Source organism: Oncorhynchus mykiss, chromosome 17 (genome assembly GCF_057628025.1).
Source record: "Oncorhynchus mykiss isolate SJ-2025 chromosome 17, ASM5762802v1, whole genome shotgun sequence".
Classification (NCBI taxonomy): domain Eukaryota; kingdom Metazoa; phylum Chordata; class Actinopteri; order Salmoniformes; family Salmonidae; genus Oncorhynchus; species Oncorhynchus mykiss.
In genome coordinates this window covers 62,048,840-62,063,512 of record NC_143038.1, presented here as the reverse complement: position 1 = coordinate 62,063,512, position 14,673 = coordinate 62,048,840, and the positions used below count along the sequence as shown (strand labels likewise).

The 14,673-nt window shown below is 44.0% G+C and overlaps 1 protein-coding gene across 1 annotated transcript in view; it reads right to left on the bottom strand.

Annotated features, from left to right (window-relative positions):
- Positions 1 to 3,308: 3,308 nt before the first annotated feature.
- LOC110494632 (alpha-1,3-galactosyltransferase 2) overlaps positions 3,309 to 14,673 on the bottom strand; it is a 32,774-nt gene continuing 21,409 nt past the window's right edge. Inside the window, exon 9 of the transcript XR_016488061.1 lies at positions 3,309 to 4,660. The gene's annotated coding sequence lies outside the window, so the exon portion shown is untranslated. The remainder of the gene's footprint in view (positions 4,661 to 14,673) is intronic.

Genomic DNA, 14,673 nt, shown 5'->3' with positions numbered 1-14,673 from the left:
ATGTTAAATTTACTTTATGGGTTGGTTATGTAGGTTTCTTCAAACCCATCACTTTCTACTACATATAACAATAGGAGTAAATTATATCTTTACATTAAAAACCAAAGTCTATCAGAATTCATCATTCCAATACATGTTCTATTCTTGAAGATCAAGGGGTATGACTTGGAAATATGGAAGTATAGATGAGCCAAATTGTTTTACCTGAGCATAACCCCAAAAGTAAGGACTTATTAGCCAGCCCTACTCTGTTGTCATTGTGGACTGATTGGGCTCTGATTCAAATTGAAAAATAAATGGCATGCTTTGAGCACTACTGAAAAGTGCTATTTACATGAATGCCATATGCTGAATTTGCTATAGGCCTATTGTTTACCTTTTTGTTGGTGACACTTTGATATCTTAATATGGAGCTGTTTAAAGGGCAAATCCACAGATGAAACAGTGACAAAACGGTCACCCCACCTCTGTTTTGGTAAAAAGCTGAGGGATGGGCCTGGAGAAATGTAACCACTCTCAGATTAATAGACAGAGGACTGACCTCTGCAAGGACTGACCATCCATGTTATCAAAATTATTGTTTTAACCATGTTTTGAGGCTATACAGTGTTTATTTACTGCAGAGGATAAGTTCATCAGCCTCAGAAATTGCAGAAAAGAAACCCCTACTAAAGGACACCAATAATAAGAAGAGGCTTGTTTGGGCAAAGAAACACGAGTTCCAACCGCCGTATCTTTGTGAAACGCAGTATAGGTGAAGCGATGATCTCCGCTCGAGACCCTGGGTATCGACCCTGCCCTGTGCAACTGGGTCCTGGACTTTGACGGGCCGCCCCCAGTTGGTGACGGTAGGAAACAACCGCTCCACCCCGCTGATCCTCAACACTGGGGCCCCACAAGGGTGCGTTCTCAGCCCTCTCCTGTACTCCCTGTTCACCCATGACTGCGTGGCCATGCACACCAACTCAATCATCAAGTTTGCAGACAACACTACAGTGGTAGGCTTAATTACCAACAACGACGAGATGGCCTACAGGGAGGAGGTGAGGGCCCTTGGAATGTGGTGTCAGGAAAATAACCTCACACTCAAAGTCAACAAAACAAAGGAGATGATTGTGGACTTCAGGAAACAGCAGAGGGAACATCCCCCTATCCACATCGAGGGGACAATAGTGGAGAAGGTGGAAAGTTAAGTTCATCGGCGTACACATCACGGACAAACTGGAATGGTCCACCCACACAGACAGCGAAGGCGCAACAGTGCCTCTTCAACCTCAGGAGGCTGAAGAAATTTGGCTTGTCACCAAAAACACTCAAACCTTTACAGATGCACAATCGAGAGCATCCTGTCAGGCTGTATCACCGCCTGGTACGCAACTGCTCCGCCCACAACAGCAAGGCTCTCCAGAGGGTAGTGAGGTCTGTACAACGCATCACCAGGGGCAAACTACCTGCCCTCCAGGACACCTACACCACCCGATGTCACAGGAAGTCCAAAAAGATCATCAAGTATATGAACCACCCGAGCCACTGCCTGTTCACCCCGCTATCATCCAGAAGGCGAGGCCAGTACAGGTGCATCAAAGCTGGGACCGAGAGACTGAAAAACATCTTCTATCTAAAGGCCATCAGACTGTTAAACAGCCATCAATAACATAGAGTGGCTGCTGCCAACATACTGACTCAAATATCTAGCCACTTTAATTATAAAAAATTGGATGTAATAAATGTATAACTAATCACTTTAAACAATGCCACTTGATATAATGTTTACATACCCTATATTACTAATCTCATATGTATGTATTGTACTCTATACCATCTACTGCATCTTGCCTATGCCATTCGGCCATTACTCATCCATATGAGTAACAGGCAGTCTACTTTGGGCACGTCAGTCAGGCGGAAATTCTGAAAAAAAGGACCTTAGCCCTAAGATCGAGGATAGAGAACGGAATGTATATCATTTTAAATAACATTCTGAGAACACTCTCTGAACGTTACTAAAGTGTTTAAAAAAAAAAAAAAAAGTAAAAAAAAAAAAATCATGACTTTCAATAGAACCGTGAGGAGACATTATGCTTAATTCCCACAGAAGAACGTTGTTTCTTAATGTTCTCTGAACGATTTGAGAACTCTCCCAATGTCAAACCAGTTGGAGAACGTTCCTAGAACATTAGTAAAATTGAAATTAAACATAACCATGTTTGAACTTTTAGGAAATGTTCTGTTAAAGTAATGAAATACCAAGAAAAATGAAAATGTCAAGTTCCTTAATAAATGTACTGAGAATATTCCAAAGCCAAGCAACTATCCTGCACCATTCCCAGAAAGTTGTGGTAAGGTTGTAAAATAACCAAAAGACAACCACGCTCTTACAAAGCTCTAAGAAACCTGTGTTTTCAGAACGTTATGTGCCAGCGTGGTAAACCTTTGTTATGCCAAAATCAAGGAGTGGAATGATAGCAAAAACAGACTGGTACCCAGGCTAAATAGATAGTCTAAATAGGGAAATACACAGTTTATCCATGCTTGGATTAGAAAACAACCTGTTTTTTAAATATATTCTGGGGGTATTTTTACACTTTATTGAGACAGTTATGAAAATTACAGAGGGGAAGACAGGTTTGTGGGATTAAGGTTTGAAGGGTTGGAGTGGGTAGTTAAACCCTGGTCTCCTGTGGGTAGAGGAGTGTACACAGAGTATACCAAACATTAGGAACAAACTGGTGCACCTGGCACCTACTACCATACCCTGTTCAAAAGGCACTTCCATATTTTGTCTTGCTCATTCACCCCTCAGAATGACACACATACAGAATCAATGTCTCAATTGTCTCAAGGCTTTAAAAAAATAAAAAATAAAAAAAACACTCTAACTTGTCTCCTCCACCTCTACACGGATTGAAGTAGATTTAATAAGTGACATCAATAAGGGATCATAGCTTCACCTGGTCAGTCTATGTCATGGAAAGAGCAGGTGTGCTCATTGTTTTGTATACTCAGTGTATACGTGTCTATGCCTGGGGTGTTATCACAAGACTACAGGCTCTGCACTAGAAAAACACAGTGTCACTGTTCACCCCCATTGCCTTTGTTGTTATTGTTTTAGTTGTTGTTGATGAAGCAGAGAAGAGGAGTGTCCGGCAGCGTGTGCAAAAAGATTTGCAGAACATATTCTGGTAATCTATCGTGCACGCAATGATGTCCGAGGGGGAAAAAACAGTTGTTGTAATATCCCAAATGGAGGTGGCCCTTTGCTGGGCAACTGACATTGATTTAATAAGGTAAATATCGTAAAACTTCAATTAAAAGCCCAGGTGTTTATTTGCTTAAATCACTGAACACAACAGGAGCTTCCATAACATATCAAACATTAACCAATTCATGGTTACCTTAAACAATTCATGGTTACCTTAAACAATTCATTTAGACCTGGCATTTATTTGAAACAGGCGTTTATTTTCTGAAATGTGTGCTGTTGCCTGGCTATTAAAAGGGACAGGCGGCTAGTTGAGACTCGTGTTTCATTGAAGTTGAATGACATTCTGCACGTGGCTAATAGGAAAGAAGAAACGAAGCAAGATGCTATGCTGATACAGTGCATTCGGAAAGTATTCAGACCCCTTTTCTTCTCATCAATCTACACCCAATACCCCATAATGACAAAGCAAAAACTGATTTTTTTTAACATTTTGCATAAAAACTGAAATCACATTTACATAAGTATTCAGACCCTTTACTCAGTACTTTATTGAAGCACCTTTGGCAGAGATTACAGACAAGTCTTCTTGGGTGTGACGCTACAAACTTGACACACCTGTATTTGGGTAGATTCTCCCATTCTTCTCTGCCGATCCTCTCAAGCTCTGTCAGGTTGGATGGGGAGTGTCACTGCACAGCTATTTTCAGGTCTCTCCAGAGTTGTTCGATTGGGTTCAAGTCCGGGCTCTGGCTGGCCCACTCAAGGACATTCAGAGACTTTTCCTGAAGCCACTCCTGTGTTGTCTTGGATGTGTGCTTAGGGTTGTTGTCCTGTTGGAAGGTGAACCTTCGCCCTAGTCTGGAGGTCTCAAGCGCTCTGGAGCAGGTTTTCATCAAGGATCTCCCTGTACTTTGCTCCGTTCATCTTTCCCTTGAGCCTGAATAGTCTCCCAGTTCCTGCCATTGAAAACATCCCCACAGTATGATGCTGCCACAAATACTTCCCCGTAGGGATGGTGCCAGGTTTCCTCCAGACGTGACACTTAAAGAGTTTCATCTTGGTTTCATCAGACCAGATAATCTTGTTTATCATGGTCTGAGAGTCCTTTAGGTGCCATTTGGCAAACTCCAGGAGTTGCTTCTGTCTGGCCACTCTACCACGAAGGCCTGATTGGTGGAGTGCTGCAGAGATGGGAGAACCTTCCAGATTGACAACCATCTCCACAGAGAAACTGGAGCTCTGTTGGCTTTTCATAGCCGATCATTCAGAGTATTTCCACCGCTCCTGTTGTCTCTAGAGAGTTGAAAACAACAGGTTTGGGACAGGTAGCACGTCTGCTGAACAGGTCAGGGTTCCATAGCCGCAGGCAGAACAGTTGAAACTGGAGCAGCAGCACGACCAGGTGAACTGGGGACAGCAAGGAGTCGTCAGGCCAGGTAGTCCTGAGGCATGGTCCTGAGAGTGAGTGAGTGAGTGAGTGAGTGAGAGAAAGAAAGAAAGAATGAGAATTAGAAAGAGCATACTTATATTCACACAGGACACCGAATAAGATAGGAGAAATACTCCAGATATAACAAACTGACCCTAGCCCCCCCGACACATGAACTACTGCAGCATAAATACTGGCGGCTGAGACAGGAGGGGTCGGGAGACACTGTGGCCCCATCCAATGATACCCCCGGGAGGGCCAAACAGGCAGTATATAACCCCACCCACTTTGCCAAAGCATAGTCCCCACACCACTAGCGGGATATTTTCAACCACCAACTTACCATCCTGAGACAAGGCCGAGTATAGCCCACAAAGATCTCCGCCACAGCACCACCCAAGGACAGGAAGATCAAGTCAGTGACTCAACCACTCAAGTGACGCACTCCTCCTAGGGAAGGCATGGAAGAGCACCAGTAAGCCAGTGACTCAGACCCTGTAATAGGGCTAGAGGCAGAGATTCCCAGTGGAGAACCGGCCAGGCAGAGACAGCAAGGGCGGTTTGTTGCTCCAGTGCCTTTCCATTCACCTTCACACACCTGGGCCAGACTACACTCAAAAGAACCTACTGAAGATATGAGTCTTCAATAAAGACTTAAAGGTTGAGACAGAGTCTGCATCTCTCACAGGATAGGCAGACCATTCCATAAAAATGAAGCTCTATAGGAGAAAGCCCTGCATCAAGCTGTTTGCTTAGAAATTCTAGGGACAATTAGGAGCTCTGCGTCTTATGACCGTAGCGTACGTGTAGGTATGTACGGCAGGACCAAATCGGAAAGATAGGTAGGAGCAAGCCCATGTAATGCTTTGTAGGTTAGCAGTAAAACCTTGAAATCAGCCCTTGCCTTGACAGGAAGCCAGTGTAGAGAGGCTAGCACTGGAGTAAAAAAAAATATATCCTTGAAATTGTCTTGATATGTTCGTCAAAATAGAAAATCAGGTTCCAGAGTAATGCAGAGGTCCTTCACAGTTTTATTTGAGACGACTGTACAAACATCAAGATTAATTGTCAGATTCAACAGAATATCTCTTTGTTTCTTGGGACCTAGAACAAGCATCTCTGTTTTGTCCAAGTTTAAAAGTAGGACACTTGCCACCATCCACTTCCTTATGTCTGAAACACAGGCTTCCAGAGAGGGCAATTTTGGGGCTTCACCATGTTTTATCGAAATGTACAGCTGTGTGTCATCCGCATAGCAGTGAAAGTTAACAATATGTTTCCGAATGACATCACCAAGAGGTAAAATATATAGTGAAAACAATAGTGGTCCTAAAACGTAACCTTGAGGAACACCAAAATGTACAGTTGATTTGTCAGAGGACAAACCATCCATAGTGACAAACTGATCTAAACCAGGCCAGAACTTGTCTGAGTAGACCAATTTGGGTTTCCAATCTCTCCAAAAGAATGTGGTGATCGATGGTATCAAAAGCATCACTAAGGTCTAGGAGCACAAGGACAGATGCAGAGCCTCGGTCTGACGCGATTAAAAGGTAATTTACCACTTTCACAAGTGCAGTCTCAGAGCTATGATGGGGTCTAAAACCAGACTGAAGCGTTTTGTATACATTGTCTTCAGGAAGGCAGTGAGTTGCTGCACAACAGCTTTTTCAGAAATTTTGGAGAGGAATGGGAGATTCGATAAAGGCCGATAGTTTTTTATATTTTCTGGGTAAAGGTTTGGCTTTTTCAAGAGAGGCTTTATTACTGCCACTTTTAGTGAGTTTGGTACACATCCGGTGGATAGAGAGCCGTTTATTATGTTCAACATAGGAGGGCCAAGCACAGGAAGCAGCTCTTTCAGTAGTTTAGTTGGAATAGGGTCCAGTATGCAGACCATGATTACTGAGACCATGATTAATTTTCATCATTGTGTCAAGAGATATAGTACTAAAACACTTGAGTGTCTCCCTTGATCCTAGGTCCTGGCAGAGTTGTGCAGACTCAGGACAACTGAGCTTTGGAGGAATACGCAGATTTAAATAAATAGGAGTCCGTAATTTGCTTTTTTTCCACAAAGAAGTTAATGAATTCATCACTGCTGAAGTGAAAGCCATCCTCTCTTGGGAATGCTGCTTTTTAGTTAGCTTTGCGACAGTATCAAAAATACATTTTGGATTGTTCTTATTTTCATCAATTAAGTTGGAAAAATAGGATGATCGAGCAGCAGTGAGGGCTCTTCTCTGTCTTTCCAAGCTAGTCGGAAGACTTCCAGTTTGGTGTAGCGCCATTTCCTTTCCAATTTTCTGGAAGCTTGCTTCAGAGCTCGGGTATTTTCTGTATACCAGGGAGCTAGTCTCTTATGACAATTTTTTTTTGGGGGGGGGGGGGGTTATAGGGGTGTGACTGCATCTAGGGTACTGCGCAAGGTTAAATTGAGTTCCTCAGTTAGGTGGTCAACTGATTTTTGTACTTTGATGTCCTTGGGTAGGTGGAGGAAGTCTGGAAGGGCATCTAGGAATCTTTGGTTTGTCCGAGAATTTTTAGCACGACTTTTGATGATCCTTGGTTGGGGTCTTGGTTGCAAACATAATAAAATGGTGACCGATAGTCCAGGATTATGAGGAAAAACATTAAGATCCACAACATTTATTCCATGGGACAAAACTAGGTCCAGAGTATGACTGTGACAGTGAGTTGGTCAGGAGACATGTTGGACAAAACCCACTGAGTCAATGATGGCTCCGAAAGCTTTTTGGAGCGGGTCTGTGGTATTTTCCATGTGAATATTAAAGTCACCAAAAATGTGAATATTATTTGCCATGACTACAAGGTCCAATAGAGAACTCAGTGAGGAACCCTGTAAATGGCCCAGGAGGCCTGTAAACAGTAGCTATAAAAAGTGATTGAGTAGGCTGCATAGATTTCATGACTAAAAGCTCAAAAGACGAAAATGTCTTTTTTTTTTGTTGGTAAATTGAAATTTGCTATCGTAAATGTTAGCAACACCTCCTCCTTTGCGGGATGCGTGGGGGATATGGTCACTAGTGTAACCAGGAGATGAGGCCTCATTTAACATTAAATGAATCAGGCTTAAGCCATGTTTCAGTCAGGCCAATCAAGATTATGATAAAGTGATTAGTTAATTGACTATAACTGCCTTGGAAGTGAGGAATCTAACATTAAGTAGCCCTATTTTGAGATGTGAGGTATAACAACCTCTTTCAATAATGACAGGAATGGAGGAGGTCTTTATTCCAGTGAGATTGCTAATGCGAACACCGCCATGTTTAGTTTTGCCCAACCTAGGTCGAGGCACAGACACGGTCTCAATGGGGATAGCTGAGCTGACTACACTGACTGTGCTAGTGGCACCCTGCTGCCTGGCCTGCACCCTGCACCCTGCTGCCTGGCCTGCACCCTGCACCCTGGCCTGCACCCTGGCCTGCACCCTGCACCCTGGCCTGCACCGCACCCTGGCCTGCACCCTACCCTGGCCTGCACCCTACCCTGGCCTGCACCCTACCCTGGCCTGCACCCTACCCTGGCCTGCACCCTACCCTGGCCTGCACCCTACCCTGGCCTGCACCCTACCCTGGCCTGCACCCTACCCTGGCCTGCACCCTACCCTGGCCTGCACCCTACCCTGGCCTGCACCCTACCCTGGCCTGCACCCTATCTAATTGTGGAGCTAGAGCCCTGTCTTTGTTCGTAGATAAGATGAGAGCACCCCTCCAGGCAGGATGGAGTCTGTCACTCCTCAACAGGCCAGGCTTGGTCTTGTTTGTGGGTGAGTCCCAGGAAGAGGGCCAATTATCTACAAATTCTATCTTTTGGGAAGGGCAGAAAACAGTTTTCAACCAGTGATTGAGTTGTGAGACTGCTGTCAAGCTCATCACTCGCCCTAACTGGGACGGGGCCAGAGACAATTACTCGATGCCGACACATCTTTCTAGCTGATTTACACGCTGAAGCTATGTTGCGCTTAGTGATCTCTGACTGTGACCTAACATCGTTGGTGCCGACGTGGATAACAATATCCCTATACTCTCTACACTCACCAGTTTTAGCTTCAGCCAGCACCATCTTCAGATTAGCCATAATGTTGGTAGCCCTGTCCCTTGGTAAACTGTGTATGATTCATTTTAAGGCTAATACTGCGGGTAATGGAGTCGCCAATGACAAGGGTTTTGAATTTGTCAGTGCTAATGGTGGGAGGCTTCAGCGTCTCAGACCCCGTAACGGGAGGAGTAGAGACCAGACAAGGCTCTGAATCTGACTCGCTGCTTAATGGGGAGAACTGGTTGAGAGAACCGGTTGATGTCGGCTGAATGAGCGACACCAGTTGAGCATTCCGACAGCATTTCCTTCCAGAAGCCATGAGAAAAGTGTCCGGCTGCGGGGACTGTGCAAGTGGATTTATACTACCATCTGTACTTACTGGTGGCACAGACACTGTTTCATCCTTTCCTACACGTACAGTGAGGCAAAAAAGTATTTAGTCAGCCACCAATTGTGCAAGTTCTCCCACTTAAAAAGATGAGGCCTGTAATTTTCATCATAGGTACACTTCTACTATGACTGACAAAATGAGAAGAAAACAAAAATCCAGAAAATAACATTGTAGGATTTTTAATTAATTGATTTGCAAATTATGGTGGAAAATAAGTATTTGGTCTCCTACAAACAAGATTTCTGGCTCTCACGGACCTGTAACTTCTTCTTTAAGAGGCTCCTCTGTCCTCCACTCGTTACCTTTATTAATGGCACCTGTTTGAACTTGTTATCAGTATAAAAGACACCTGTCCACAACCTCAAACAGTCACACTCCAAACTCCGCTATGGCCAAGACCAAAGAGCTGTCAAAGGACACCAGAAACAACATTGTAGACCTGCACCAGGCTGGGAAGACTGAATCTGCAATAGGTAAGCAGCTTGGTTTGAAGAAATCAACTGTGGGAGCAATTATTAGGAAATGGAAGACATACAAGACCACTGAATCTCCCTCGATCTGGGGCTCCACGCAAGATCTCACCTAGTGAATGACCTGCAGAGAGCTGGGACCAAAGTAACAAAGCCTACTATCAGTAACCCATTACGCCACCAGGGACTCAAATCCTGCAGTGCCAGACGTGTCCTCCTGCTTAAGCCAGTACATGTCCAGGCCCGTCTGAAGTTTGCTAGAGAGCATTTGGATGATCCAGAAGAAGATTGGGAGAATGTCATATGGTCAGATGAAACCAAGATATAAAACTTTTTGGTAAAAACTCAACTTGTCGTGTTTGGAGGACAAAGAATGCTGAGTTGCATCCAAAGAACACCATACCTACTGTGAAGCATGGGGGTGGAAACATTATGCTTTGTGGCTGTTTTTCTGCAAAGGGACCATGACGACTGATCCGTGTAAAGGAAAGAATGAATGGGGCCATGTATCGTGAGATTTTGAGTGAAAACCTCCTTCCATCAGCAAGGGCATTGGAGATGAAACGTGGCTGGGTCTTTCAGCATGACAATGATCCCAAACACACCGCCCGGGCAATGAAGGAGTGGCTTCGTAAGAACCATTTCAAGGTCCTGGAGTGGCCTAGCTAGTCTCCAGATCTCAATTCCATAGAAAATCTTTGGAGGGAGTTGAAAGTCTGTGTTGCCCAGCAACAGACCACAAACATCACTGCTCAAGAGGAGATCTGCATGGAGGAATGGGCCAAAATACCAGCAACGGTGTGTGAAAACCTTGTGAAGACTTACAGAAAACGTTTGACCTCTGACATTGCCAACAAAGGGTATATAAGAAAGTATTGAGATAAACTTTTGCTATTGACCAAATACTTATTTTCCACCATAATTTGCAAATAAATTCATAAAAAAATCCTACAATGTTATTTTCTGGATTTTTTTTCTCATTTTTTCTGTCATAGTTGAAGTGTACCTATGATGAAAATTACAGGCCTCTCATCTTTTTAAGTGGGAGAACTTGCACAATTGGTGGCTGACTAAATACTTTTTTGCCCCACTGTAAATTACCCTTGCCTAATGATATTGTCTGAAGCTGGGCTTGAAGCACAGCTATCCTCGCCATAAGGTGATCGTTCTGCTGTATATTATGAGTACAGCGACTGCAAATATAAGGCCTCATGTTAATGTTACTACTTAGCTTCGGCTGGTGGAGGTCCTGACGAACCAGGTCCAGATAAATGGTGATTTAAAAAAATAAAAAACGTAAAGTTGGTATGTAGCAAAAAACAGAATGCACCTGAGCTCAATTTCGAGTCTCATATCAAATTTCGACAAACCTGTTTTTGCTTTGTCATTATGGGGCATAAAAAATATATATATATTGAATCCATTTTAGAATAAGGCTGTAACGTAACAAAATGTGAAAAAAGGGAAGGGGTATGAATACTTTCTGAATGCTCTATACAGTGGCTTACGATAGTATTCACCCCCCTTGGCAATTGGCATTTTGGCATTTTGTTGCCTATGCTGAGCACTTGTGTTAATCAAATGATACAACCCACCCCCCCAAAAAATCAATTTTAATTCCAGGTTGTAACCTGGAATTAAAATTGATTTTTTGGGGGGGTGGGTTGTATCATTTGATTAACACAAGTGCTCAGCATGTGGGAACTCCTTCAAGACTGTTGGAAAAGCATTCCAGGTGAAACTGGTTGAGAGAATGCCAAGTGTGTGCAAAGCTCTCATCAAGGCAAAGGGTGTTTACTTTGAAGAATCTAAAATATAATATATTGGTTACAACATGATTCCATGTGTTATTTCATAGTTTTGTCTTCACTATTATTCTACATTGTAGAAAATAATCAAAATAAAGAAAAATCCTTGAATGAGTAGGTGTGTTCCAACTTTTGACTGGTACTGTATGTCCTTGAGTTGTCGAGGTGTTGGAGAATGTAGTGAAGGCCCATGTTGATGGCGTCGGCCACAGACCTATTGGCTCTGCATGGGGTCGAGGAGGGCGTTTGTGGTGGTTTTGAGATGGTTTTGAGTTGGACAAGGTGATCAAAGGTTTTCATGATGACCAAGGTAAAAGCTACAGGAATGTAGTTGTTCAGGCCAGTCACCTTTTGTTTCTTCGGAAAAAGGATGATGGTGGAGGATTTGAAACAGGCAGCTACAGTGCATAGTTCCAGAGACTGATTGAATGTCAGTGAAAACCGGGGAAAGCTGGTCAGCGCAGTGCTTTAATGTGGTTGAGGAGACCCTTGAAGAGCTTCACTTCCTGTTCACTTCCTGTTCACTTCCTGTTCTTCACCCCCTCCTTCCTGTACTTTCACTTCCTGTTCTGTGTCCAGCTTGGGGAAGGCTGGACAGAGGGGAAGGTTGGGAGAGGGAAGGAGGGGGTGACATGGAAGAGTCAGGAGAGGGGTTGGGGGAGGGTGAGGAGTGAGAGTGGAATTGATGGGATGGGGGCAGGGTGGGGGGGTTGAAGGGGGGTAGAATCCTGATGGCGGAGCGTGTTGTCAGCTGAGGGGCAAAATGGCTGAGGAGACTTGATGGCTGAGGTCTCTTTGTGATTCAAAACGACAGTAGAACTCGTTCAGCTGGTTTGGCAGTAGTGAGTCGTCTGGTGCCTTGGGGGGGTCTTTGTAGTTTGTGATATGCTGGAGACCCTTCCAGACAGAAAAGCAATAGGTGGTGAATTGCTGTTCTAGCCGCTCCTTTTACAACTTTTAGCCACTTCAATCCCCTTGTTGAGCAGCTGTTTAGCAGTTCTATAAGCCTCTTTGTTGATGCCACCTCTTTGGCTGAGTGCAGAGCTCTGAGTTCAGCAGTGAATCACGGTTTGTTGTTGAATTTGACAAAAGTTATGGTTGGAATGCAGTTTTTCTCAAATACCCAGGTTTCCCCTTCAGACCTTTTTGGTAGATGATATGGCTGCACTGTGAATGTTTATGTATATTTTCCTACATCCAATTACAACATTTCTATCAGTTTTATACCCCAAAGCATCTATTTTTGTAAGCGTTACTGTGCAATAGGAAGTAACTAAATGCACCAAAATGTCTCACATTGTCTGTATTACATGTCACCATGATACCTAAATGCTATTTATCAAGTTTATTCTGCTGATCTGTGTATTTGTATGTATATTGTATACCGTTCTTCGGGCCCGTACCCCTCCAAATCCACCAGGTAGTGTATGCGACCACCCAAGCGCTTGGAGTCAAGAAGGGCTTGGACGGAATAAGCTGGTGCACCGCAGACATCAAAAGGGTGCGCCGAGGTGCGCCACAGGAGGATGGAGAAGGCTGTACCTCATAGGCTTAAGAAGGAACACATGGAAGGATGAGGAGATCTGGTAATGGCGGGGCAACTGGAGACGGTAGGTGACAGGATTGATGCGGTGTGTTATTTTGAAGGGACCAATGAACCGGACACTGAACTTTTTGCAGGGGTCACGAAGCCTGATGTCCCGGATAGAGAGGCACACACGTTTCCCAGCGTGAAAGAGTGGAGTAGGTCAGGAGCGCAGGTCAGCAAACCGTTTCTGGGAGAGAGAAGCTTGATGGAGGTGCCGATGTGTGGGTCTCCCAAACCTGCTCGCTCTGTCGAAACCATTCATTCATCGATGGCAGGCACAGTTCTGGGTTCTGTCTCCCATGGGAACACGGGGGGTTGGTATCCGAGGACACACTGAAAAGGAGTGAGATGGAGTGAGGAATGCACCAGGGAGTTCTGTGCGTATTTTGCCCAGGCTAGATAGCAACTCCACTCGTGTGGTTGGTGGGTGCAGTGTTGGCAAGGTACTTCCCTATTTCCTGATTCAGGTGTTCTGTCTGCCCTTTGGTTTGGGGATGGTATCCGGAGGATAGACTGATGGAGACCTCCAGTCTGGGGTCCCCGATCCGAAACAATGTCTTCCGGGATCCCATACAGGCAAAACACCTGTTGGAACATGTACTCAGCCATTTCCATGGCATTAGGTAGATGCGCAACATTTCAATAGGCTTTGCAATTGCGTGAAAAAAAAGTGATGGCCTCTGCTGAAAGAGGAGAATCAGCTTCCTATAGGCTAGGCCTACCATATTTATTTTTCAACAGGAATATACCCTACCTGGCTGGCATGAAAATAAACCACGGGGAAAAGAGTCCTCCATTTGCTATTTAAGTGCATGGATGACATGTATTTTTCCTGCTGCCCCTGTTTTGACACAGGTGTATGATAATGGTCCTTTCTGAATCAAAGCAAACTTCACACATATTATTTAGTATACACTACCGTTCAAAAGTTTGTGGTCACATTAAAATAACATAAAATTGATCAGAAATACAGTGTAGACATGGTTAATGTTGTAAATGACCATTGTAGCTGGAAACGGCTGATTTTTAATGGAATATCTACATAGGCATACAGAGGCCCATTATCAGCAACCATCACTCCTGTGTCCCAATGGCACGTTGTGTTAGCTAATCCAAGTTTATCATTTTAAAGGCTAATTGATCATTAGAAAACCCTTGTGCAATTATGTTAGCACAGCTGAAAATGGTTGTGCTCGTTAATTAAAAGAAGCAATAAAACTAGCCTTCTTTAGACAAGTTGAGTATCTGGAGCATCAGCAAATGTGGGTTTGATTACAGGCTCAAAATGGGAAGAAACAAAGAACTTTCTTCTGAAACTCATGAGTCTATTCTTCTTCTGAGAAAGGAAGGCTATTCCATGCGAACAATTGGCAAGAAACTGAAGATATCATATAACGCTGTGTACTACTCCCTTCAGAGAACATTGCAAACTGTCTCTAACCAGAATTGAAAGAGGAGTGGGAGGCCCCGGTGCACAACTGAGCAAGAGGACAAGTTCATTAGAGGGTCTAGTATGAGAAATATATGCCTCACAAGTCCTCAACTGGCAGCTTCATTAAATAGTACTCGCAAAACACCAGTCTAAATGTCAACAGTGAAGAGGTGACTCTGGGATGCTGGCCTTGTAGGCAGAGTTTCAAAGAAAAAGCCATATCTCAGACTGGCCAATACAATTTAAAAAATGAAGATGGGCAAAAGAACACAGACACTGGACAGAGGA